The following is a 22,565-nucleotide window of genomic DNA, read 5'->3' as shown; positions in this document are numbered from 1 at the left end:
TTTTAGTATTTTTAGGAACCTCAAAAGTGTTCTTCATTGTGGTTGTACTAATTTACATTCCCACCAATATGAGGGTTCCTCTTTCTCCAAATTCTCACCAGAATTTGTTATTACCCGTCTTTGTGATGAAGGCCATTTTAACTGGGGTAAGATGATACCTTATTGTGGTTTTAATTTGCATCTCTCTGAAGATTAGTGATTTTGAATTTTTTTTAATATAGCTGTTAGCCATTGGTATGTCTTCTTTTGAGAAATAGCTATTCACATATTTTTCTTACTTAAATTGGATTATTGTTTGTTGCTATTGAGTTGTTTGAGTTCCTCCTGTAGTGTGGTTATTAATCCCTTGTCGGATGGAAAGATTGCCAATGTTTTGTCCCATTCTGTAGGTTGTCTCTTCACTTTGTTGACTGTTTCCTTTGCTCTGCAGAAGCATTTCAGCTTGTTGTAATCTCAATTGTCTATTTTTACTTTGGTTGCCTGTGCTTTTGAGATCTCACACACAAAAATATCTTTGCCCAGATCAATGTCCTGGAGTGTTTCCCCAGTGTTTTCTTCCAGCAACTTCATAGTTTCAGGTCTTAGATTTAAGTCTAGCTTCATTCACCTGCATATACTTATCCAATATTAATAGCACCATTTATTAGAGAGACTATTGTTTCCCCATTTATTCTTGGTGCCTTTGCCAAAGGTGAGTTGGATTTAAATGTATGGATTTATATCTGGGTTCTCTATTCTGTTCCATTGTGTTTTTATGCCAGTACCACACTGATTTGATTGCTATAGCTTTGTAGTAAACTTTGAAGTCAGGTAGTGTCTTCAAATGCCTCCAGTGTTGTTCTTTTTGCTCAGGATTGCTTTGGCTGTTTGGAGTCTTTTGTGGTTCCATACAAATTTTAGTAATGTTTTTTCTATTTCTGTAAAGAGTGTCATTGGTATTTTGATGGGGCATTGGCATTGAATCTGTAAACTGATTTGGGTAGTATGGTCATTTTAACAATGTTAATTCCTCCAATCCATGAACATGAAATGTCTTTCTATTTTTGTGTCCCCCTCAATTTCTTTTGTCTGTGTTTCATAGTTTTCTTCCACTTCTTTGGTTAAATTGATATCTAGGTATTTTATACTCTTTGGAGCTTTGATGAATGGGATTCCTTTCTTTATTTCTTTTTCAGATCAATTGCTGTTAGCATATAGAAATGCCACTGACATTTTAGGCTGATATGTATCCTGCAACTTTATTGAATTCATTTGTCAGTTCTATGAGGTTTTGGTGGAATTTTTAGGTTTCTCTGAATATAAGAATATATCATCAGCAAACAAGGATAATTTGAGTTCTTCCTTTCCAATTTAGATGCTCATTATTTCTTTCTCTTGCCCAATTGCTCTGTCCAGGACTTACAGTATTAGGTTGAATAAAAGTAATGAAAGTGGGCATCCCTGTCTTGTTTCAGATCTTAGAGGAAAGACCTTTAATTTCTCCCCACTCAGTATGATATTTGCTGTAGGTTTGTCATATATGGCCTTTATTATTTTGAGTTATGTTCCTTCTATACCCAGTTTGATGAGGAGTTTTATCATAAAGTGATGTTGAATTTTATTGAATACTTTTTTGACGTCTATTGAAACATCATATGGTTTTTACTTTTGGTTTTGTTAATGTTATGTATTACATTTATTTATTAGTGTATGTTGAACCATCCTTGCATCCCTGGGATGAATCCCACTTGATCATAGTAAACTATCTTTATAATGCCTTATTACATTCAGGTTGCTAGTATTTTGTTGAAGATTGTTGTACCTATGTTCATTGGTGATACTGTCCCTAGTTTTTTTGTTTTTTTTTTTTGGTCCTGTTGTGTTCTTGTCTGGTTTTTGTATTGGGGTAACGTTGGCCTTGCAGAATGAGTTTGGTAGTATTCCCTCCTCTTCAACTTTTTTGAAGAGTTAGAGTATAATTGGTATTAGTTCTTCTTTAAATGTTTGGTAGAATTTAGCAGTGAAGGCCTAAGGTCCTGAGTTTCTCTTTGATGGGAATCTTCTTTTAAATTACAGCTTAATCTTGTTGCTCATTATTGGATTGTTGAGACTTTCTTATTTCTTCATGGTTAAATCTTAGTAGGTTGTATGTGTCCAGGAATTTCTCAATTTGTTGGCGTATAGTTGTTCCTGAGTCTCTAATGATTCTTTATATTTCTGTGGTCTCAGTTCTTATATCTCCTTTTCTATTTGATTTTATTTATTTGGATCATCTCTCTCTTTTTCTTTTTTTTTTTTTTTTTTTTTTTTTTTTTTTTTTTTTTTTCTTGAGACGGAGTCTTGCTCTGTCGCCCAGGCTGGAGTGCAGTGGCGCAATCTCGGCTCACTGCAAGCTCCGCCTCCCGGGTTCATGCCATTCTCCTGCCTCAGCCTCTCCGAGTAGCTGGGACTACAGGCGCCCGCCACCACGCCCGGCTAATTTTTTGTATTTTTAGTAGAGACGGGGTTTCACTGTGGTCTCGATCTCCTGACCTCGTGATCCACCCGCCTCGGCCTCCCAAAGTGCTGGGATTACATGCGTGAGCCACCGCGCCCGGCCCTCTCTCTTTTTCTTAGACTAACTAAAGGATTATCATCTTTTTTTATCTTTCATAAAAACACAACCTTTTGGCTGGGCATGGTGGCTCATGCCTGTGATCCCAGCACTTTGGGAGGCCAAGGTAGGTGATCAGGTGTTTGAGACCAGCCTGGCCAGCATGGTGAAACCCTGTCTCTACTAAACATACAAAAAATTAGCCAGGCATGGTAGAACGTGCCTGTAATCCCAGCTACTTGGGAGGCTGAGGCAGGAGAATTGCTTGAACCCGGCAGGCAGAGGTTGCAGTGAGGCTGGAGTTCAGTTGCATGATCTCGACTCACTGCAAGCTCCGCCTCCCAGGTTCATACCATTCTCCTGCCTCAGCATCCTGAGTAGCTGGGACTACGGGTGCCCGCTACCACACCCGGCTAATTTTTTCTATTTTTAGTGGAAACAGGGTTTCACCGTGTTAGCCAGGATGGTCTCGATCTCCTGACCTCGTGATCTGCCTGCCTCAGCCTCCCAAAGTGCTAGGATTACAGGCGTGAACCACCATGCCTGGCCCACTCTATGGCTTTTAATTGAAGAATTGAGTCCATTTATATTCAGTGTTATTCTTGATAAGTACGACTTACTACGGTCATTTAGTTGCTTATTTTCTGGTTGTTTTATAACTTGTGTCTTCCTTCTTTCCTGTCTTTCTTTGTGGTTAAGTGATTTTCTCTGGTATTATGTTTTAATTCATTGCTTTTATTTTTAGCAAATCTATTGTAGGTTCTTGCATTGTGGGTACCACTAGGCTTACAAAAAATATCTTGCAGGTATAGTAAGTTATTTTAAGGAGATGATAATTTATCTTTTTTTTTTTTTTCTGAGACAGAGTTTCGCTCTTGTTACCCAGGCTGGAGTGCAGTGGTGTGATCTCAGCTCACTGAAGCCCCCACCTCCCAGGTCAAGTGATTCTCCTGCCTCAGCCTCCTGAGTAGCTGGGATTACAGGCTCTCGCCACCATGCCCAGTTAATTTTTGTATCTTTAGTAGAGACAGGGTTTCACCATGTTGACCAAGCTAGTCTCGAACTCCTGACCTCATGATCTGCCCACCTCAGCCTCCTAAAGTGCTGGAATTACAGGCGTGAGCCACTGTGCACCACGACAATTTATCTTAGATCACAGAGAAAAGAATAGATAAAAAGAAAAAAAAACGAGAAAAGTTCTACACTTCAACTCCATCTCCCCTAAATTTTGACTTTTACTTGTCTCAGTCTACCTTTTTTGTATTACCTACCTCTTGACAGACTACTGTAGCTATTATTATTTTGCTAGATTTGTTCTTTGGGCTTCATACTAGAATTAAGAGTGGATTGTACACTGCAGTTAAGTATTCTGTGTTTGTCTGTGTCCTTTTATCAGTGGGTTTTATACCTTCAAATGCTTTTTTTTCATGTTAATGGTCTTTCTTTCGTTTTTTCCTTCTTTCTTTCTTCTTTCTTTCTTCCTTTCTTTTTTTTTTCTGCACGAAAAACTCCCTTTAAGCCTTCCTTATAAGATCAGTCTGAAGCTGGTGAATTTTCTCTGCTTTTGTTTGTCTGGGAAAGACCTTATCTCTCCTTCATATTTGAAGGATGACCGCTGCATGCAGTATTCTTTGATGGAAGGTTTTTCTTTCAGCACTTGGAAAATGTCATTCTACTCCCTCCTGGCATGTACAGTTTCCATTGAGAAGTCTGTTGCCAGATGAATTGTACCTTCTTTGCTATTTGCATATTTTCCCTTACTGCTTTTGGGATCCTCTCTCTATCTTTGACCTTTGAGAGTGTGATTATTGCATGCTTTGGAGTAGTCTTATTTGGGTCGAATCTGTTTAGTGTTCTCTGACTTGCCTGAACCTGGATATTTATATCTTCTTCACGTTTTAGAACATTTTCTGTTATTTCTTTGAATAAGTTTTCTACCCCTTGTTCTTGCTCATCTCCCACTTGAATACTAATAATTCTTAAATTTGCTCTTTTGAGGTAATTGTCTGTATCTTGCAGGTGGTCTTTCTTCCTTATCATTTTCTTTTCTCCCCTGTGTATTCTCAAATAGCCTGTCTTTGGGCTCACTGAGTCTTTCCTCTGCTTGATCCATTCTGCTATTGAGGGCCTCTAATGAATTTTTAGTTCAGCAAATATATTTCTCAGTTCCAAGATTTCTGTTTGATTTTTTGTCGGTTATTTCAATCTCATTGTTAAATTTCTCTGACAAATTTATTTTTTTATTTCTCATTTTCTTTATCATTGGAGGGGAGGGCAAGAAAGCAAGCAGAGGTAGGGGTATGGTTACACTATTTAAGAAAGAGCTGAATACAAAGAAAATGAGTCTTTCATAGTCTCAACAACTCCACAATGAATGTGGATTATCTCATTTATAATTCACATCAGATCAAAAAAATTGGTTCCCCTCTGTGTATATCAATTTAATTCAAACCTTATTATCTTCAAAATACAAAGATGAATACTGCAAGATAAACTCTTACCGCAATAGATATTTTCTAAGTAGAAGACCAAACACCAAAGGGAATCCCTCTTTCCAATGTCTTTTCATATGACAAGATTTTGCCAGAGTTGAAGTCTAAAACTTAAATAAGCATTCTCATGGCCAAGTATGAAACTATAGTTGTTTTGGGTATTACCTTACAATTCGCGTATGTATTACATATTAAATTAAACTCAGCATGAAATATGATTGCATAATTATGCTGTTAATGATGATAGCAGTGATGATGCTGGTAGAAAAAACCTCTCTTTAGCCCAAGAAAAGTAAGGGAGAAAAATGTAACAAGCAGAAATCAGACACAGAGTTGGGCATTTTTTGAATAGGAAAGAGAATTTTAAGCATAGAAATACAAAAAGAAAAGTACTCCCTTATTTCCCCTATGTGGAAATAGTATGAAACATTTATTAGATCTAGTGGACAAGAACAGAACTAAGTACTGCAACTGTACCACATCATTACAAAAAATTCATTGCTTCACCACAGTGTAAGATTTAAGGGCAGCCTGCCCAAGGATGCATGTTATATAAAACACAACAAGATTGCTACTGCCCTGCCAAGTACTTCCAGTCCCTACCCAGGTCCTACTGAAATACTGGTGTTCCCAATTAGTTTTATTAAAATAATTCTTTAAAGAAAAAGATAAAGCATTTAAAAAGACAAGTCAAAATGCTTCAGGAACCACATATCCAACACAAACTTTATCCTCAAATGTTATGTTTGCTTCGCACTAATGAACTTTTATTTCACTCAAATTAGAGCAATAATCTTTCATACATAAATGTTTTCCCTGCCCAATAATTAAAAAAAAATCCAAAATCATTAGTAAAAAAATATAAGAATTAACAGACCCTTTAAATTTGTTTTAAATATTTTTAAGGTTTACAAATTGTTTAAAGTTTGTAATTCCTAGTAGGAAAACATTATCTGAATGAATACCCTAATGGCAAACCACTGTAAAATGCCTCAGCTGCATTTAGGGGAGAGGGGTAGGGATTATCTTCAAAGCACCCCAGCTCTCTTGATGAGAAGGTCAGAGGTACACTGCTTTGTATTATTGCAACATCCATAAGGTGATCTAGGTTGTTTTTCCTTCAGCAAGGGCTTTATTCATCAGAAGGGCATTATGCTTGACCTCCAAATTTGGCTGACAATTTACTGATAAGATTCATAACCTTTGGGTTGCTCTGGTATTGTGACATATTTGCTGAGTTCTGAGCCACATCCTGGAAGGCCACCATAACTTCTGGACCCTGCATGGCTGCAAGAACCTCTGAATCACTAAGAATTTCATTGAGTCCAGGCATTCTGGCCATTCCAGACATTCCTCAGGGAAAATTACCAGGCATTCCCCCAGGAAAGCCACCTGGAAAAGAGCTATACTGAGTTCCTGAGTGTCATCTGGCTTCTTCCTCCCTCTGGGCTCTCTCATGCTCTTCTCGAGCCTTCTTAACTCTTTCTATTCTTGCTTTGATCTCTCACCCTTCACATTTTCGCTCATACTTTCTCTGATGTTCTGCAATTTTCTGTGCCCTAGGTTGAACTTCTTTCAGCATTTCACTAGCGTCTTCATCATAATCCAATTTACAGGCAAGGGCAAGATCATGTGCTGCTTCTTCTCAGTGGCCTGGAAGTCTGTGTGCTTTCCCTCACCACTTGTAAGGCTGAGCTGAATCAGGATTTATTTCAATGGCTCTGCCACAGTCTCCGATGGCAGCATTTGGCTCCTGTAATTTAACAAAGACACTTGCCCTCTTGGGTACAAAATGGCCAAGCGAGGATTCAGCTTGATGGCATCTGTGAATTAGTCAATGGCTTTCTGCAGTTCACCATCATTTAGGGCTTCAATAGCAGCCACTTTCTTATCATTTGCCTGATCCGTCATCTCCTCTGTTATCTCTGCATTTTAATCTCCCATTTCTTGAGGGGCATCAGTGTCTGGTTCAATCCACCTTCATTATCAATAACTAGATCACTTTCCTCACTTGATGGTGTTAGATATGAGTTCTAAATTTCTCTTCAAAGAATTAGTATGTCGGTATGTTCAATTCTTTGCTTTCTACTTTTAAACTTAACTTCCTCATAAAGCAACCTTTCGATCAGCTGCTCCACTCTGATTCATTCCGATTACCTGCTCCACCTTGACTCATTCTGATCACCTGCCCCCACCATGACTCATTCCGATTACCTGCTCCACCCTGACTCATTCCGATTACCTGCTCTGCCTTGGCTCATTCTGATCATCTGCCCCACCCTGACTCATTATGATCACCTGCCCCAACCTGACTCATTCTGATCACCTGCCCCATCCTGACTCATTCCAATTACCTGCTCCACCCCCTCACATTATGGTTACCTGCTCCTCCCTGACTTCTCCTCCACCCTGACTTATTCCATAACCATTTTTCCCACCAAACCACTCACCCCATCACTCTCTTTAAATTAGCCAGTCGGAATTAGTTTAGCCTGTGCAGTCTAACCCTAGCCAATAAGGGAATGACACAGCAGCAGGGGCCACGTGCATCAGGAATAAGAACCCCTTTCCCACCCAGGTGTGTTCTCACTATTGTTCTATCTGCAATTGAGCACCCTTTCTGCAGAAAGTAAAGATAGCCTTGCTAAGAGATCATTTGTCTCCATGCTGACTTTTCTTTGCAGCATCGATTATCTATTTCTAACAATTTTGGGGGCTCATCCAGGATTACATTCTCCTCTAGGGTCAGTCTCCAGTCCTCTCTTGTGAGAAGGCATGCCCCACTACCTCGTTTCTGGCGGCCTCAGGGGTGAGGAACCGAGATCCACCCAGTGTGACGAATAAACTGGGACTCTCAGCAACGTGGAAAGAAACCGGCTAGCAACCTAGGGTAAAGGTTCCTCACATACTGCGGCGATGATTCTGCACAGACCAAGGAAGGAGAAGCCATGGGAGCCGGTAAAGTACTTCCTTGGTGGTCAAATTCTGGAGGGCTATATGTGTGTGTGCATGAATGATCACAAACAACCCTTCTTATGGTGTTATTCATGTGGATGGTGGCAAGTCCTACTGCTGGAGTGAGTGGGTCCTCTCCACGGTTCTGTAGCTACCTCATATGGCTTAGGGCAGATCCTGCTGTGGGATTTATACCGGCACACCAATGCTAAGAGGGGTCTAATTCTTCCTTGGGAGAGCAGCCAGAGAGGACAACACGAGTGGGAAGTGTGCAAAAGACCTTCAGAGGGGGAAAGGGAGGAAACAGGTCAACCTTCTAGGGCAGCAAGGCAAGACATCCCTGGTTTGAGGGGTTGAGACTTCCAGGACAGACAAGGCAAGACACCCCTGGTTTGAGTGGCTGAGCCTTCCAAAAATTTCAGGGGGTTGAACCTTACACAAACCTCTGGCAGTAAGAAAAATATTCAGAACTCCCCTTTCCTTTCTTCTTGGGGGGAAGAAAGAGTCGCTCCACTCCTGCTGGTCCCTCCCCTAGGGGAAGGGGAAGAAGAGGGGGGAACAGCAGCATAAGCAGCTGGCAGAGGCAGGGAAAGACCAGCAGAGAAGAAAGAGAAACTTGGAGAGGAAGTCAGAGATAAAAACAAAGATAGAAAGAGACAGAGTCAAAGAGAGAGAGAAAGAGAGAGGCAGAGAGAGAGACAGAGAGACAAAGAGGGAGTCAAAGAAAGAGAGAGGGTCAAAGAGAGAGAGAGAGAGAAAGAGATAGAAGTAGTAAAGAGAAAACAGTATACCCTATTCCTTTAAGTGCCAGGGTAAATTAAAAACCTATAATTGATAAATGAAGGTCTTCTCTGTAACCCGATAACACTCCAATACCACCTTGTTGTCAGTGTAAACAAGGGTGTAGCCTGAAAGCACTGAGGCCACTGACAACCCATAGCCTTTCCTAATCAAAAATCCTTAACCCAGTAAACTGCGGATGGCCCAAATGCATTTAATCTGTAGTGGCAACTGCTTTGTTAACAGAAGAAAGTAGAAAAATAACTTTTAGAGGAAACTTCATTGTGAGCACACCTCATCAGGTCAGAACTATCCTAAGTCAAAAAAAAAAAAAAAAAAAAAAAGCGAAAATGTAGCATACTGACTCAAGAACCTTAAAGTATGAGGCTATTCTGTTAGAAAAAGATGATTTAACATTGACCACTGAAAATTCCCTTAACCCAGCAGGTTTCCTAACAGGGGATCTAAATCTTAATTGATTACCATACAAAGGTCCAACCAGACCTAGTAGGAACTGCCTTCAGGACAGGATGATAGATAGTTCATCCCGGGTGATTGAGGGAAAAAGACACAATGGGTATTCAGTAAGTGATAAGGAAACTCTTATAGAAGCAGAGTTAGGAAAATTGCCTAATAATTGGTCTGCTCAAACGTGTGAGCTCTTTGCATTCAGCGAAGCCTTAAAGTACTTGCAGAATCAGGAAGGAGCCATCTATACCAATTCTAAGTTAATATGGACTGAATGAAGTCTTATTAATAGCAAAGAATAATTGAAATCCCAAACTTACAGAGTTTTCAACAAAAGTAAAATTTGCTAAAAGTTAACAGTGTCACATGTATTATCCTAACTTCTAATTTTGTGGCCTAAAGCAGTCTAGTCCACAGACATGAAGAAGTTCACTTTGGAAAAGAATGGTTATCTTTGAAGACAAAAAATGGGGGAGAATTTATGTAAAAAGAATATTATATGGTAAATTCTTGTCCTAAAACAAATTAACTGGTTGTTTAAAGAAAGGGATGTTTGCAACAAGTCAGAAAGTTGAGGCACATAGAAGAATTGTCTGTGAAAGTCGTGAAAAAAGTTATGAAAGGGAATGTATGCAAGAAATGGTGTATAATTTAAAAGTAATTAGGCCTCCTGAATGTAAAACTATTGAAGAAACAGTTTATGTGCAAGGTGTGTAAGGAAAGTAAAATATATTTTTGGCAAAAGGATTATAAGGAGGCATAAGAATATGGATTTTTACCTACATTAAAAGGTTAAAAAAATATTTTGTTGGCTGGGCACGGTGGCTCATGCCTGTAATCCCAGCACTTTGGGAGGCCGAGGTGGGCAGATCACGAGGTCAGGAGATTAAGACCATCCTGGCTAACATGGTGCAACCCCGTCTCTACTAAAAATACAAAAAATTAGCTGGGTGTGGTGGCGGGCACCTATAGTCCCAGCTACTCAGAAGGCTGAGGCAGGAGAATGGTGTGAACCCGGGAGGTGGACCTTGCAGTGAGCCGAGATAGCACCACTGCACTCCGGCCTGGGTGAAAGAGCAAGACTCCATCTCAAAAAAAAAAAAAAAAAAAAAATTGTTTTAAAGGTTTAAGCAAGTTTTGAAATGTTAATTGTAAAAGAAATTCTGTGTGTAAACATATTGGCTAAAGTTAAAGGGGTATCATCCAGTTTTTCTGTGAATTGGACATTAAAATAAAAGCACAACAGATTTTTCTTAAAGCAATAACCTGCTCTTTAACAAAAATTATAAATGGTTAAAAAGAGTCTATAAAAATATTACCTTATGGTCAGACATTAAAATTGGATAAATATGTCTATAAGGTTTTATTTAAATTAAGTTTAACATTAATAATACTAATATAAAGGTGAAATTTAGTTCATCTGGTATAAAATCATACAGGAAGCATTGTTAAATATAAAATGGTGTTTGGCTTTCTTTGGTCTAAAAACTAATAAAAATAGGTGCTAAAGAAAATTTCTCAGGCCAGGCGTGGTGGCTCACGCCTGTAATCCCAGCACTTTGGGAGGCCGAAGCGGGCGGATCACCAGGTCAGGAGATCGTGACCATCCTGGCTAACACGGTGAAACCCTGTCTCTACTAAAAATACAAAAACTTAGCCAGGTGTGGTGGCGGGCGCCTGTAGTCCCAGCTACTTGGGAGGCCGAGGCAGAATCCCTTGAACCCAGGAGGCGGAGCTTGCAGTGAGCCAAGATCACGCCACTGCACTCCAGACTCCAGCCTGGGCGACAGAGCGAGACTTCTTCTCAAAAAAAAAAAAAAAAAAAGAAAAGAAAATTTCTCAGGAAGAAGGCACCAAGGACTATAAAGTCCACTGCTGATGTCCCCACATTTAAAACAAAAGATCAATTTCTTAGAAATTATTTCCTTGGCTTAACCTCCACTTTCTCCTCCCTTAAAACAAGAGGTCTTTCAGCTCAGGTGCCGCCTTTGGAGTTTCCAGTACATCAGCATTGGCCTGGGGATCACGTTCTCATCAAAGGGTGGAAAGAAGGGAAACTTTTTTTTTTTTTTTTGAGACGGAGTCTTGCTCTGTCGCCCAGGCTGGAGTGCAGTGGCACGATCTCGGCTCACTGCAAGCTCCGCCTCCCGGGTTCATGCCATTCTCCTGCCTCAGCCTCCCGAGTAGCTGGGACTACAGGCGCCCGCCACCACGCCCAGCTAATTTTTTGTATTTTTAGTAGAGATGGGGTTTCACTGTGTTAGCCAGGATGGTCTCGATCTCCTGACCTCGTGATCTGCCCACCTCAGCCTCCCAAAGTGCTGGGATCACAGGCATGAGCCACTGTGCCCGGCCGGAAAGAAGGGAAACTTGAGCCAGCCTGGGAAGGACCCTGCATTTTGCTGCTAACCACTGAGACTGCTGTTTGTACAGCAGAAAAGGATGGACACATCACACCCGAGTCAAGCAAGTGCCATTATCATCAGAATCATGGGTCATTGTTCCTGGACAAACCTCTACCAAATTAAAGCTAAAAAAAGCTTAGTCCATCTATCTTTTCCTTTCCTTTCCTTACGCAATGCTTATATCCATTACTATTCCTACCACTAGCAACTCTTACCCCACTTTAGAGCACTTCTATGGTTTAGGAGCAGAAGTCACTGGAAAGGATCTTATAGGCTTCTTTAAGATGTGCTTTGTTCTCCCTCCTCCACCTTCTATGGCTGCCTCTTTCCCAAACCTATGAAATCAAACTATGACTCGCCTCATGCCAAATGACAAAAGCAAGGTCTCAGTAGTAGAAATAGGAGACCTAAGGCAAACCATAGCCATTGAAACAGGGCATAAAGATGTAAATGCCTGGTTAAAATGGATTAAATATTCCGTCCACATGTTAAACAAAGGCAATTGTTATGCTTGTGTGCACTGCAGGCCAGAGGCCCAGATTGTCCCCTTTTTACTAGGGCGGTCCTCCAGTCAACCGGGGGTGGGCTGTATGGTAGCTCTCTTACAGGATTCTACAGCCTGGGGTAACAAGTTGTACCAAGCTCTCTCTCTGCTATATCCCGAATTTCAACACCCTGCAGGTCAGCCCCCGAGGGCCATCCAGCTTCCATCTCCCAACACTAAGTTCACTTAGTGTCTCGGACTGAGAGACAGGAGTAGCTGGATTTCCTAGGCCAATTAAGAATCCCTAAGCCTAGCTGGGAAGGTGACCGCATCCACCTTTAAACACAGGGCTTGCAACTGAGCTCACACCCGACCAATCAGAGGGCTCACTAAAATGCTAATTAGGCAAAAACAGGAGGTAAAGAAATAGCCAATCATCTATTGCCTGAGTGCACAGAGGGAGGAACAAGGATCAGGCTATAAACCCAGGCATTCAAGCAGGCAACGGCAACCCCCTTTGGGTCCCCTCCTTGTATGGGAGCTCTGCTTTCACGCTATTAAATCTTGCAACGGCACTCTTCTGGTCCTTGTTTGTTATGGCTCTAGCTGAGCTTTCGCTCGCTGTCCACCACTGCTGTTTTGCCACCGTTGCAGACCTATTGCTGACTTCCATCCCTCCGGATCCAGCAGGGTGTCTGCTGTGCTCCTGATCCAGCAAGGCACCCATTGCCGCTCCCAATCGGGCTAAAGGCTTGCTATTGTTCCTGCACGGCTAAGTGCCTGGGTTTGTCCTAATCAAGCTGAACACTAGTCACTGGGTTCCACAGTTCTCTTCTGTGACCCACTTATTCTAATAGAGCTATAGCACTGTATGGCCCAAGATTTCATTCCTTGGAATCTGAGGCCAAGAACCCCAGGTCAGAGAGCATGAGGCTTGCCACCATCTTGGAAGTGGCCTGCTGCCATTTTGGAAGTGGCCCACCACCATCTTGGTAGCTGTGGGAGCAAGGACCCCTGGTAACATCCCAACAGGGAGGAAACTTAGTGTTCCTTGGAGACCTGAAGGGATGCAGTGAGCTTAACAATTTTCAAAAGCTTGCCAATCAGTCAGCCCTTATTCATCCCTGAGCGGATGTGTAGTAGTATTATGGTGGACCTTTACTGAACACTCTGCTGAGTAAGTCAAGTGGGACTTATGCTTTAGTCCAATTGGCTATCCCTTTCATCCTGGCATTTCATCAACCAGAGAAAGGAAAAATAAGACATCATAAAGCAAAAGAAGCCCCTTATGGGTTGTTTTACTATCACGTCTATTTAGACACAATTAGAGTCCAATGGGGAATACCAGATCAATTTAAAGCCCGAAATCAAATAGCTGCAGGATTTGAGTCAATCTTTTGGTGGGTGACAATTAAGAAAATGTAAATTGGATAAACTACATCTATTACAACCAACAGCGATCTATTAATTACACTACAGATGCTGTTAAAGGAATAGCTGAATAATTAGGGGCTACTAGCCAGACGGCTTGGGAAAAATAAGATATCCTTAGACATGATATTAGCAGAAAAAGGAGGAGTTTGTGTCATAATTAAAACTCAATGTTGCACCTTCATCCCAAACAGCACTGCCCCTGATGACAGTATAACAAAGACATTGCAAGGTCTGACTGCTCTGTCCAATAAGTTAGCCAACAACTCAGGGGTAAATGACCCTTTTACAGGATGGCTAGAAAAGTGGTTCATTAAATGGAAAAGAATAATAGCCTCAATTCTTACTTCCCTCACAGCCGTAATTGGTTTACTTATTCTTGTCGGGTGCTGTGTCATACCATGCATCCGTGGTTTGGTACACAGGCTCATAAAAATGGCTCTTACTAGAACCTCCCTTAACTATCCTACACCTTATCTAGAGAAGCTTCTTCTTTTGGAAAATCAAGCAGAAAAACTAAGCCAAGACATATTAAAGAAGTTTGAAGAGAAAGAGCTGTAAGGTAAATGCAAGAGGAGGGAATGTTAGATATGAGTTATAAATTTCTCTTCAAAGAATCAATATACCAGTATGTTCAATTCTTTGCCTTCTACTTTTAAACTTAACTTCCTCATAAAGCAACGTTTATTGATCATCTGCTCCAGTCTGACTCATTCCGATTACCGGCTCCACCCTGACTCATTCCAATTACCTGCTCTGCCCTGACTCATCCTCCACCCTGACTCATTCCATAACCATTTTTCCCGCCAAACCACTCATCCCATCACTCTCTTTAAATTAGCCAATCGGAATTAGTTTAGCCTGTGCAGTCTAACCCTAGCCAATAGAAGAATGACACAGCAGCAGGGGCCATGTGCATCAGGAATAAGAACCCCTTCCCCTCCCTTGTCCAGTGTGCTCTCACCATTGTTCCATCTGCAATTGAGCACCCTTTCTGCAGAAAGCAAAGATGGCCTTGTTGTGAGATCATTTGTCTCCATGCTGACTTTTCTTCATGGCACTGATTATCTATTTCTAACAATGGTTCATCTGCCTTTAAGCCTTCCTCCACCTTCTTACTATCAGTTTTTTTTTCCCCCTTGGTATTTTCTTCTCATTTAGCTTTCTGAGTAGCAGGTGGTACTTTACCCCCCATGATCTCCACCCACTCCCTCAGGAAGCGCATTTCCTTGGTGTGCAGAATGCTCAGATCCGGCTTACACATTTTCACAAAGGCCCAAATCTCATTCACTTTGCGGGGGTCCATGGTTGAGAGGTGGTGGGCGAAGCTGAGGGGCTGCAGCTCAGTTCCAGGCCCAGGCGCGCCTTGACGTGACCACGCAGAAGACTCTGATAAATTTATGAATTGCTTTTCTGTGTTATCTTGGAGATTACACAGAATAAAACTGGTATTTTGAATTCTTGGTTAGAGAGCTCACATACTGCCATCTTGTTACGGTCAGTCACTGGTTCCTTGTTTTGTCCATTTAGAGAGGGCATTTTTCACTTGTGGATGTATGTGTAATGTCTTTGCATTAAAGGATTATTTATTCCAGTCTTTTCTGTTTGGCTTGTTTTGGTTTTTATTGGATATATTTGCTTAGAGATTCTTTTTTTTTTTTTTTTTTTTTTTTGAGATGGAGTCTCACTCTTTTTGCCCAGGCTGGAGTGCAGTGGTGAGATCTTTGCTCACTGCAAACTCTGCCTCCCGAGTTCAAGCGATTCTCCTGCCTCAGCCTCTGGAGTAGCTGGGATTACAGGTGCCCGCCACCACACCCATCTAATTTTTTTGTATTTTTAGTAGAGACAGGGTTTCACCATGTTTGGCCCGGCTGGTCTCGAACTCCTGACCTCAGGTGATCCACCCGCCTCGGCCTCCCAAAGTGCTGGGATTACAGGCATGAGTCACCATGCCAGGCCCTGCTTAGAGACTTTTTACTGCTAGATCACTACCTCCTTTTTCGGCTGTAGGTTATACCTTAAGCCTGGGTTTATAATGGCTCTATAAATAATCAGAGCATTGCTCTTCTCCAGTGAGGATTGTTGCAAATGGGGTATTTTGGTAGTGTGGGAAGGCTGGCTAGGGATTCCTGCACAGGGGCCCTGTGGCATGAATCCTCTACAGCGTGATGCTGCAGGACAGCCACTCCCATTTGGTGTCTCCTTTGGCTGAGTTCCAGAGCATAGTTTCCAAGACTGGTGACAGTAGTCCCACCTCCCTCCTTGGTCTTTGCTTGATCTCAGGGGTATTTCTCCCTTCAGGCACTCATTAGATTTCCTACGGAGTAAGGTGAGGACAGGTGGCCTGCCAGGGAAACCAAACTGGAGGGGAAGTTTTCTGTCCACCTCAATCTCACTTTTTCCAGTGTAGAAATCATGAGCTGAGAGGAAATTTTGTGTGTATTTGACGTGGGGCAGAATGTTGGGAGGGACATCATTGGTGTAGAAATCTGATTCTCTTACCATCTACTCAGAGTTTTGTTTGTTTTTTCACACTTCTCTGTGACCACAGGAAGTGTTTCATTCTCATGTTTGAGTTCTGGGATATGCTAGTGATAATCCCAGCACTATATATTTGTTTTTGGTTTTCTGTTGGGGACAGTGAAGCCAGCTTGCTTCTGTGCCTCCATTTTGGAACCAGAAGTCCACACGCATGATTGTTTAGTAACACTCATTGTTTGAAAGAGACTGGTTAGTGTTTTATAGATGAAAGACAATATCGGGGTTATTGTTTATAGAGAATGCTATAATTTAGAATTTGGAGAAGAAGAAAAGGGAAACTAACAAACCAAAGAAAAATTTTCAATGTAAAATTCCAGAAGCTTAAAGGAAAAGTAGAGAATTTCACTAGGAATTGAGAAAGGATTATAGCAGAACTTTCCATTTCCTATGGGAAACAATAAACTCCATCCTTTCATATGTAAAGCTAGGTTAGCTATGTGCTCTTCACATTCAGTAGGCGGCCACCAAATCATTTCTTTCAGGCTTGAGGCCACAATGCATTCTCTTCTAAGTTTGGTAGAAAAATCATGAACTGGGTATTAGAAAATTGACTTCTATTTTCTGCTGTCTGCCTCTGGCTTAGAAACCTCATGAAAATAATACAATAATCCCTACTCATGAATTTTAATTTGTTCTTTTCTCTGCCAAATGAAGGGATGTATGAGAGAGAGATCCACTGGTGTCATCCAGCTTAATCATTCTCTGATTTTCCTTTTCCCATTGCCTGGCTTTTAGATTAAAAACTATAGATGACTTCCTAGCTTAAATAAACTAAAATAAGTTTAACTTATTATTGTTTTGTAAAAAGAAGATGACTTTGGCTATTTAACAAGAAACGTGTTTTCTGAGTGTTGCTTCCAACACTGGTGATGGATTTATATTGAGCCATGCACTGTTCCTTGTGACTGGCTAGGGTTAAATGTTGAACTTGCACTTATGAATCAAGGGAAATCCTCCACTTAAAGTTCACATTTATGACTTTGACCTCATTAACACTGAACTTTAACCTCTAACCAGCTGAGCTAACCAACCACAAATACTGATCAGTCTAGGATAAAAGAAAGTTCTTTGGTTGTTCAGCCCAGTTGCATTTACCAGATGCATGTATTTGGATAAGCTACTTAAACTCTCAGTTTCCTCAAGTATAAAATGGCTGCTGTGATTTCACTTTATAAAATACTTGCAAGTTGCTTTGTTATAACATATTTAAACCATGTAGATGAGATTCTGGTTTTTAGCAAGAGCTCAGTATTTGGTAGTTGAAGGGTAGTAGAAGTTGAATTGAAAAATTGGGATTGCTATTTGATGTACATAAAACTTAAAATAACAACACAGATCATATTAACATCCAAATGTGGATACAGATATCCCATGTTGGCCACTGGGAGAAATGAACCTAAAGGCAGACTGATGCTACCCTTTTCTCTCCTTGCCTCATAAGTAAGCAAATGCAAACCAGTCAGAGTGCAAACAGTATAAGAGTAACATGGCCAGAATTCCCAAAATTGTTATTTTAATCCCCCTATGATAGTTCCCCAGTATTAATCTCAATCTGTGAATGTAAAAATAAACTATAATGAAAGGGTCTATATGATAAGAAATTAATTTTTAAACCTGCTTTAATTTGAGAGAGGACTTCTTAGCTATTTACCTCTACTTTTCTCCATCTCTTCTTTAGGATACCCATCAAAACAATGGTGTATAAGGAGGATATTAACGCAAAAGTATAGTTCGTCCACAAGTAAAAGAAAAAGCAGGATAGATAGTAGGCTCTCCAGGTATATTTAAAGTGTACGCTGGTAGAAGAACTCCTTTGCATGCATGTTGTTTGTTAATTTATAATAAGCATTATCTTTCCAAATTTGCACAAAAATGGAAAATTCTACTTGCACTGTTGACAGAAACTATGGATATAAGCCATCTTCCATCTTTCTGTTTTCTTACTAGGTAGCTGCTATCAGCCACCAACTCTAATTTATCAACTAATGTTGGAGGTGAGCTGCTTTCTTTTTAAACTTGCAGGTCCTTGAAAGCAAATGTGTTCACTTTTTTGGTCCTCAGGTAGATCCAGGTCTTTCAGAACCTAAGAGTAAGCATGATCTCCACAATGTAACCTTTGGTCAAAACAACGTATGGAGGTGATAAGGTGAGATACTGTGTTCTAAGTATACTAGAGCAATCAAAAACTATTTCAGTTCTTGATCTTGGAAAAATTTCTTCTTCAGCTCAGCACACCAGTGTAAAATCATCTATATCATTCAATTTTTATAAAGCTTAATGTTATAACTATGGATGACATTGTTAAATTGCATATTACAAAAAAGTTTTTGGCTGCTCAAGGTTCTGGGGCTTAGAGACCATTGGTTGAAGCAGTTATGACTCCCCCTTCTTCTCTTACAACATATCCATTTGCATTTGGATCCTGTATATTGCCATAGAAGCTTGTTGGATGAAACAAGAAAGGTCCAAGGATGTAAACCAGGTCTTGTGGCTAGGCTTTTCTGATTGATGTCAGTTTTGCAGGAATGGGGTCCATGATATTAAGTATATCTTAGGAGTAAGAGGGTCTGGTCTGGTGCTGATGTGGGAGTGAAGGGTAGCAAAAGAGCTGAATTGGCAGAAGGGGGAGTGCCAGGCTACTTTTGGAATCTGCTCAGATTAGGTCACACTTTGGTGTTGTATACGTACAACATATGGGAAAAATTTTGCATGTATTTACTTTGAAAGAACTGGAGTATTAAAGAGCTGAGACAGTACTCTTTCCCATAGGTCATCCACTCTCTTATATTCATCTTCACCATCACTACTATCCTGGGGCACACTATCATCATCTTTGGTTTATTTGTTATACTGCAGTAGCCTCCAAATTGGTCTTCCACTTTCCACTTTTGCCCTGCTACTGTCCATTCCTCATTCAGCTACTAGAATCAGATCACCTTTTTCTGTCTGAACTTCTTCAATAGTTTTGCTTTTTATATGTAATTAAATTCAAACACCTTTCTATGGCCTACAGGCCCTACATGGTTTGATTTCTGCCTATTTTGTGACCTCATCTTCTACTCTCTTCTTTGCCTATCGTGCTCCAGACGTGCTGGCTTCCTCTCAGCTCCTTGCACAGGCCATGCTTCTTCCTGATCCAGGGCTGGGCTCACTGGCCCCTTTGCTTTCAATGGTCTTTCCACAGGTTTTCACAGGGCTGAGTCTGGCTGAGCTCAAGGGTTACCTTATCATCATTTCCCTGGATATCTCCAAAATAGCCTCTCTCCACTTCCAGTTACTTCATTTGCAGCTATCAGAATCTGAAGATTTCTTATTTATTTGTTTACACATTGACTCTTTTCTCACTAGTACAAGCTCCATGAGGGCTGCGGCCCTAACACTCGTGTTTGTCACTTGATTCATGGTATCTAAACAATGCTAGGCACATAATTGTACTCAACAAACATTTATTAAAATCAAGTTATCAGAAATAATATTTCCTATTATTGAGAGACTATTAGGGACCAGGTAGAGTTCCAGATACATAATATACACGGACTTAGTGAATTTTCTTCCAAACCCTGCATCATAAACATTACTGTCTCTAAGTAGAAGCTGAGATTCAGAAAGGTAAGTGAGTTACTCTGGTCACACAGTTGGAAGTGAAAGAGCTGGGTTTTCATTCTCTAAGTGACTCCAAAGATCATGCTTTTTTCCAGGACAGTGTGTGTGTGTGTGTGTGTGTGTGTGTGTGTGTGTGTGTGTATATATGTATATGTATATACATCCTCATAAATCAGATATTTATTAATAATTATTAATAGAATTTTTTTGTCTTCTAGTTATTACACTGGGTATGAGGAATAACCCAAGTTTGAGCATCAGTGTTCTACAGAATTGTGCTCAGTAAATACATAATGACTTATCACGTCTGTAAAATTGATAACAGTCTTGTTTTTAACAGAATCACATAAAGAATGTTTGATATAAACATAAAAATATGTACAAAACTCATGGCAGAACAGTTATAATTCACAGAAAATTAGAATGGTAGAATTAAGTCTTTGACTTATTTAAGCAGATTTTGTGTCTATTATAATTTTTTTATTTAACAAGCAACTATAAAGCTGTTAAACTCCTCTAAGAAAAAGCCTCAAAAAGCAAACCATCCAAAAAATTCTAACTTTTGCTCTTTTCCATATGTGAGGTTATAGAAAACTTCTCATTCTTTTGAATTGTGATAAATGAGCAGTGGAATTAAAATAGCAGCAGAACCGATAATAAATTGATATTTCATACATGCAAATTCCTCTGAGATGGTCTGATTTCTCTGACAAATCTGGCCCCACCACAATCTTGTTAGGTAGACTGACATAACCTGACAGGGTAAGCAAATCCTCTTCTTTCAAGTTGCAGCTACTGACGGGATTGAGTCATTTGGTTTTGAAAGGAAATTTAGCCTCTGGAGCTTCTTATACCATAAAAGACACAAGTTCTTCCATGGAAGCAAGGTCTTCATGGGGATAGCATCTGGAACTCATTGCGGGCAACTGCTCAGCTTCCCTATATAAACATTGCCTTTCTTCCCTTCATCTTTTTTTCTGATGTAAAATTTCAAAGATTGGTGAGAAATCTGATTTTGATAATCAAATAATATTTACTGGAGAAATTTGCATCACAAGTTTGTTTCATTCTCATAAAACCTAAAAGACGAAAATAAGTCCCTATCAGAATACCTGTTATTCAACTGATCTCCAAGAATTTCTTTTTTGGAAGCTACCACATGTAGATAGAGATATTTAGAGCACATTCAGAAGACATGCAGGTCAGTCTTTAAGATTGGAGGAAAACAGGAATGTGTTTTTACACTTGAGGTCTGAGCACTGAAAGACTATTCAACTCACAGCAAAATGTCATAGGTTTTTGAGGTAAAGCACATGTCCATTTAGTGAAAAGTCAGGTTTTCAACTGCAGTCACTTGAGAAAGAGCAATTATTTTTTGAAACGATGGTGGTCATAAGCAGTTTTATTTTCAGACATAATCTTCTGGTGCTGGGAGATTTCAGTCTCTTTGATAAGGCCATCCGTTATAGATTTCAAATCTGTTTTAGAACACAAACCAGAAGACATTTCTGTTTTCAATAAGATGCAAGACAAGTAGGAAAATGTGTGTGTTCAAACACCATTTAACCCTTAATACAAACTAAGAAGTATGGTTTCAGTGAAAAAAAAACTGTACAAATCTTTCACTAGGAATGTTATGGTTATTCTTCTAACCGGGTGGAACAGATGATAATAGGGATAACCCACTGTTCTAAGAGCTTTACATGCATTAATTCATTTTATCCTCAAAACAAGATTGTGAAATTTGTGTTTTTATCATCCCAATTTTGTGGATGTGGAAACTGAGACACAGAAGTTAAGTAACTTGCACAAGTTTACCCAGATAGCAAGGGGAGAGTTGTGAAGTGTTCCCAGGCAGACTGGCTCTACCACACTTCATATTCTCTATCGGCAAATTATCAAATGATGATAGGGCAAAGATTTTTGATTCCTAGAATCTATTTCCAATTCTCCCAGCAAGATTCTTTGTCAAGTTTCTTTTTCTGTAGCTTTCACATGATTATAATGTGAACATTAGAGAGTTAAATGAGATAGTTTCTCCCTAAAGTTTGGGAATATATTAGAACTGTAAGAATTGGTTTAATAATCGGTTATTTCCCCTCTTATCATTTATTTGTCGCTTGTTATCAGTAAGAACATTTATAATGAGTAAAAATCTCAACTTTTAAAAAACCATTGCCCAGGATTCTCACTTTAAAAAATCTATTCTAAAGAAAAATATGAAACAGAAGCAAAGTTACACACTATGTACATTTTAAAAATAATTTATTGACCTATTTTATGACTACCAAAAAAGTATACATAATTATGCAGCTCTTTGAATTTTTACTAACTGAACACAACCAGGTAAACAATACCCAGATCAAGAAACGAAATATCACCAGTAACCCAGAAGGCCGCCCCATGTCCACCTCCAAGAATAATCACAATCTTGACGTCTAACAGCATTGATTAGTTTCCCCTGTTTTTTGTCTGGTTTCTTCCATTCAACATTATGTTTGTGATATTTACACATACTGTTATGAGTAGTTCTAGATCAGTTATTCTAATTATTGCACAGTATTCTATTGTGTGAATATATCACAATTTATTAATCCATTCGTTTTTGGTTGGCATTTGGGTAGTTTCCAGTTTAAACAGTGTTGCTATGAACAGTCTAATTTATATCTTTTCGTGAACATATGTATATATTTTCTTTGGATATATACTTAGAAGAATTGCTAGATCACAAAGTAGATATGTGTGTGTGTGTGTGTGCGTGCGTGCATGTGTGAGTGTTTAGTTTTAATGGATACTGCCAAACATTTTCCAAAGTGGCTGAATTAATTTTTTGC

At 39.9% G+C, this 22,565-nt stretch overlaps 1 long non-coding RNA gene and 1 pseudogene across 2 annotated transcripts in view; one reads left to right on the top strand and one right to left on the bottom strand.

The window, feature by feature from the left end:
- Positions 1 to 6,181: 6,181 nt before the first annotated feature.
- Positions 6,182 to 14,931, bottom strand: LOC129493156 (hsc70-interacting protein-like; annotated as a pseudogene).
- Positions 7,650 to 22,565, top strand: part of LOC134731793 (uncharacterized) — a 56,449-nt gene continuing 41,533 nt past the window's right edge. For both annotated transcript variants that reach the window (XR_010114381.1, XR_010114380.1), the window contains exon 1: positions 7,650 to 8,022. This is a non-coding gene — a long non-coding RNA (uncharacterized lncRNA). The remainder of the gene's footprint in view (positions 8,023 to 22,565) is intronic.

Source organism: Symphalangus syndactylus, chromosome 11 (genome assembly GCF_028878055.3).
Source record: "Symphalangus syndactylus isolate Jambi chromosome 11, NHGRI_mSymSyn1-v2.1_pri, whole genome shotgun sequence".
NCBI lineage: Eukaryota > Metazoa > Chordata > Mammalia > Primates > Hylobatidae > Symphalangus > Symphalangus syndactylus.
The sequence above is the reverse complement of the archived record's forward strand: the minus strand, read 5'-3'. Positions and strand labels throughout refer to the sequence as shown.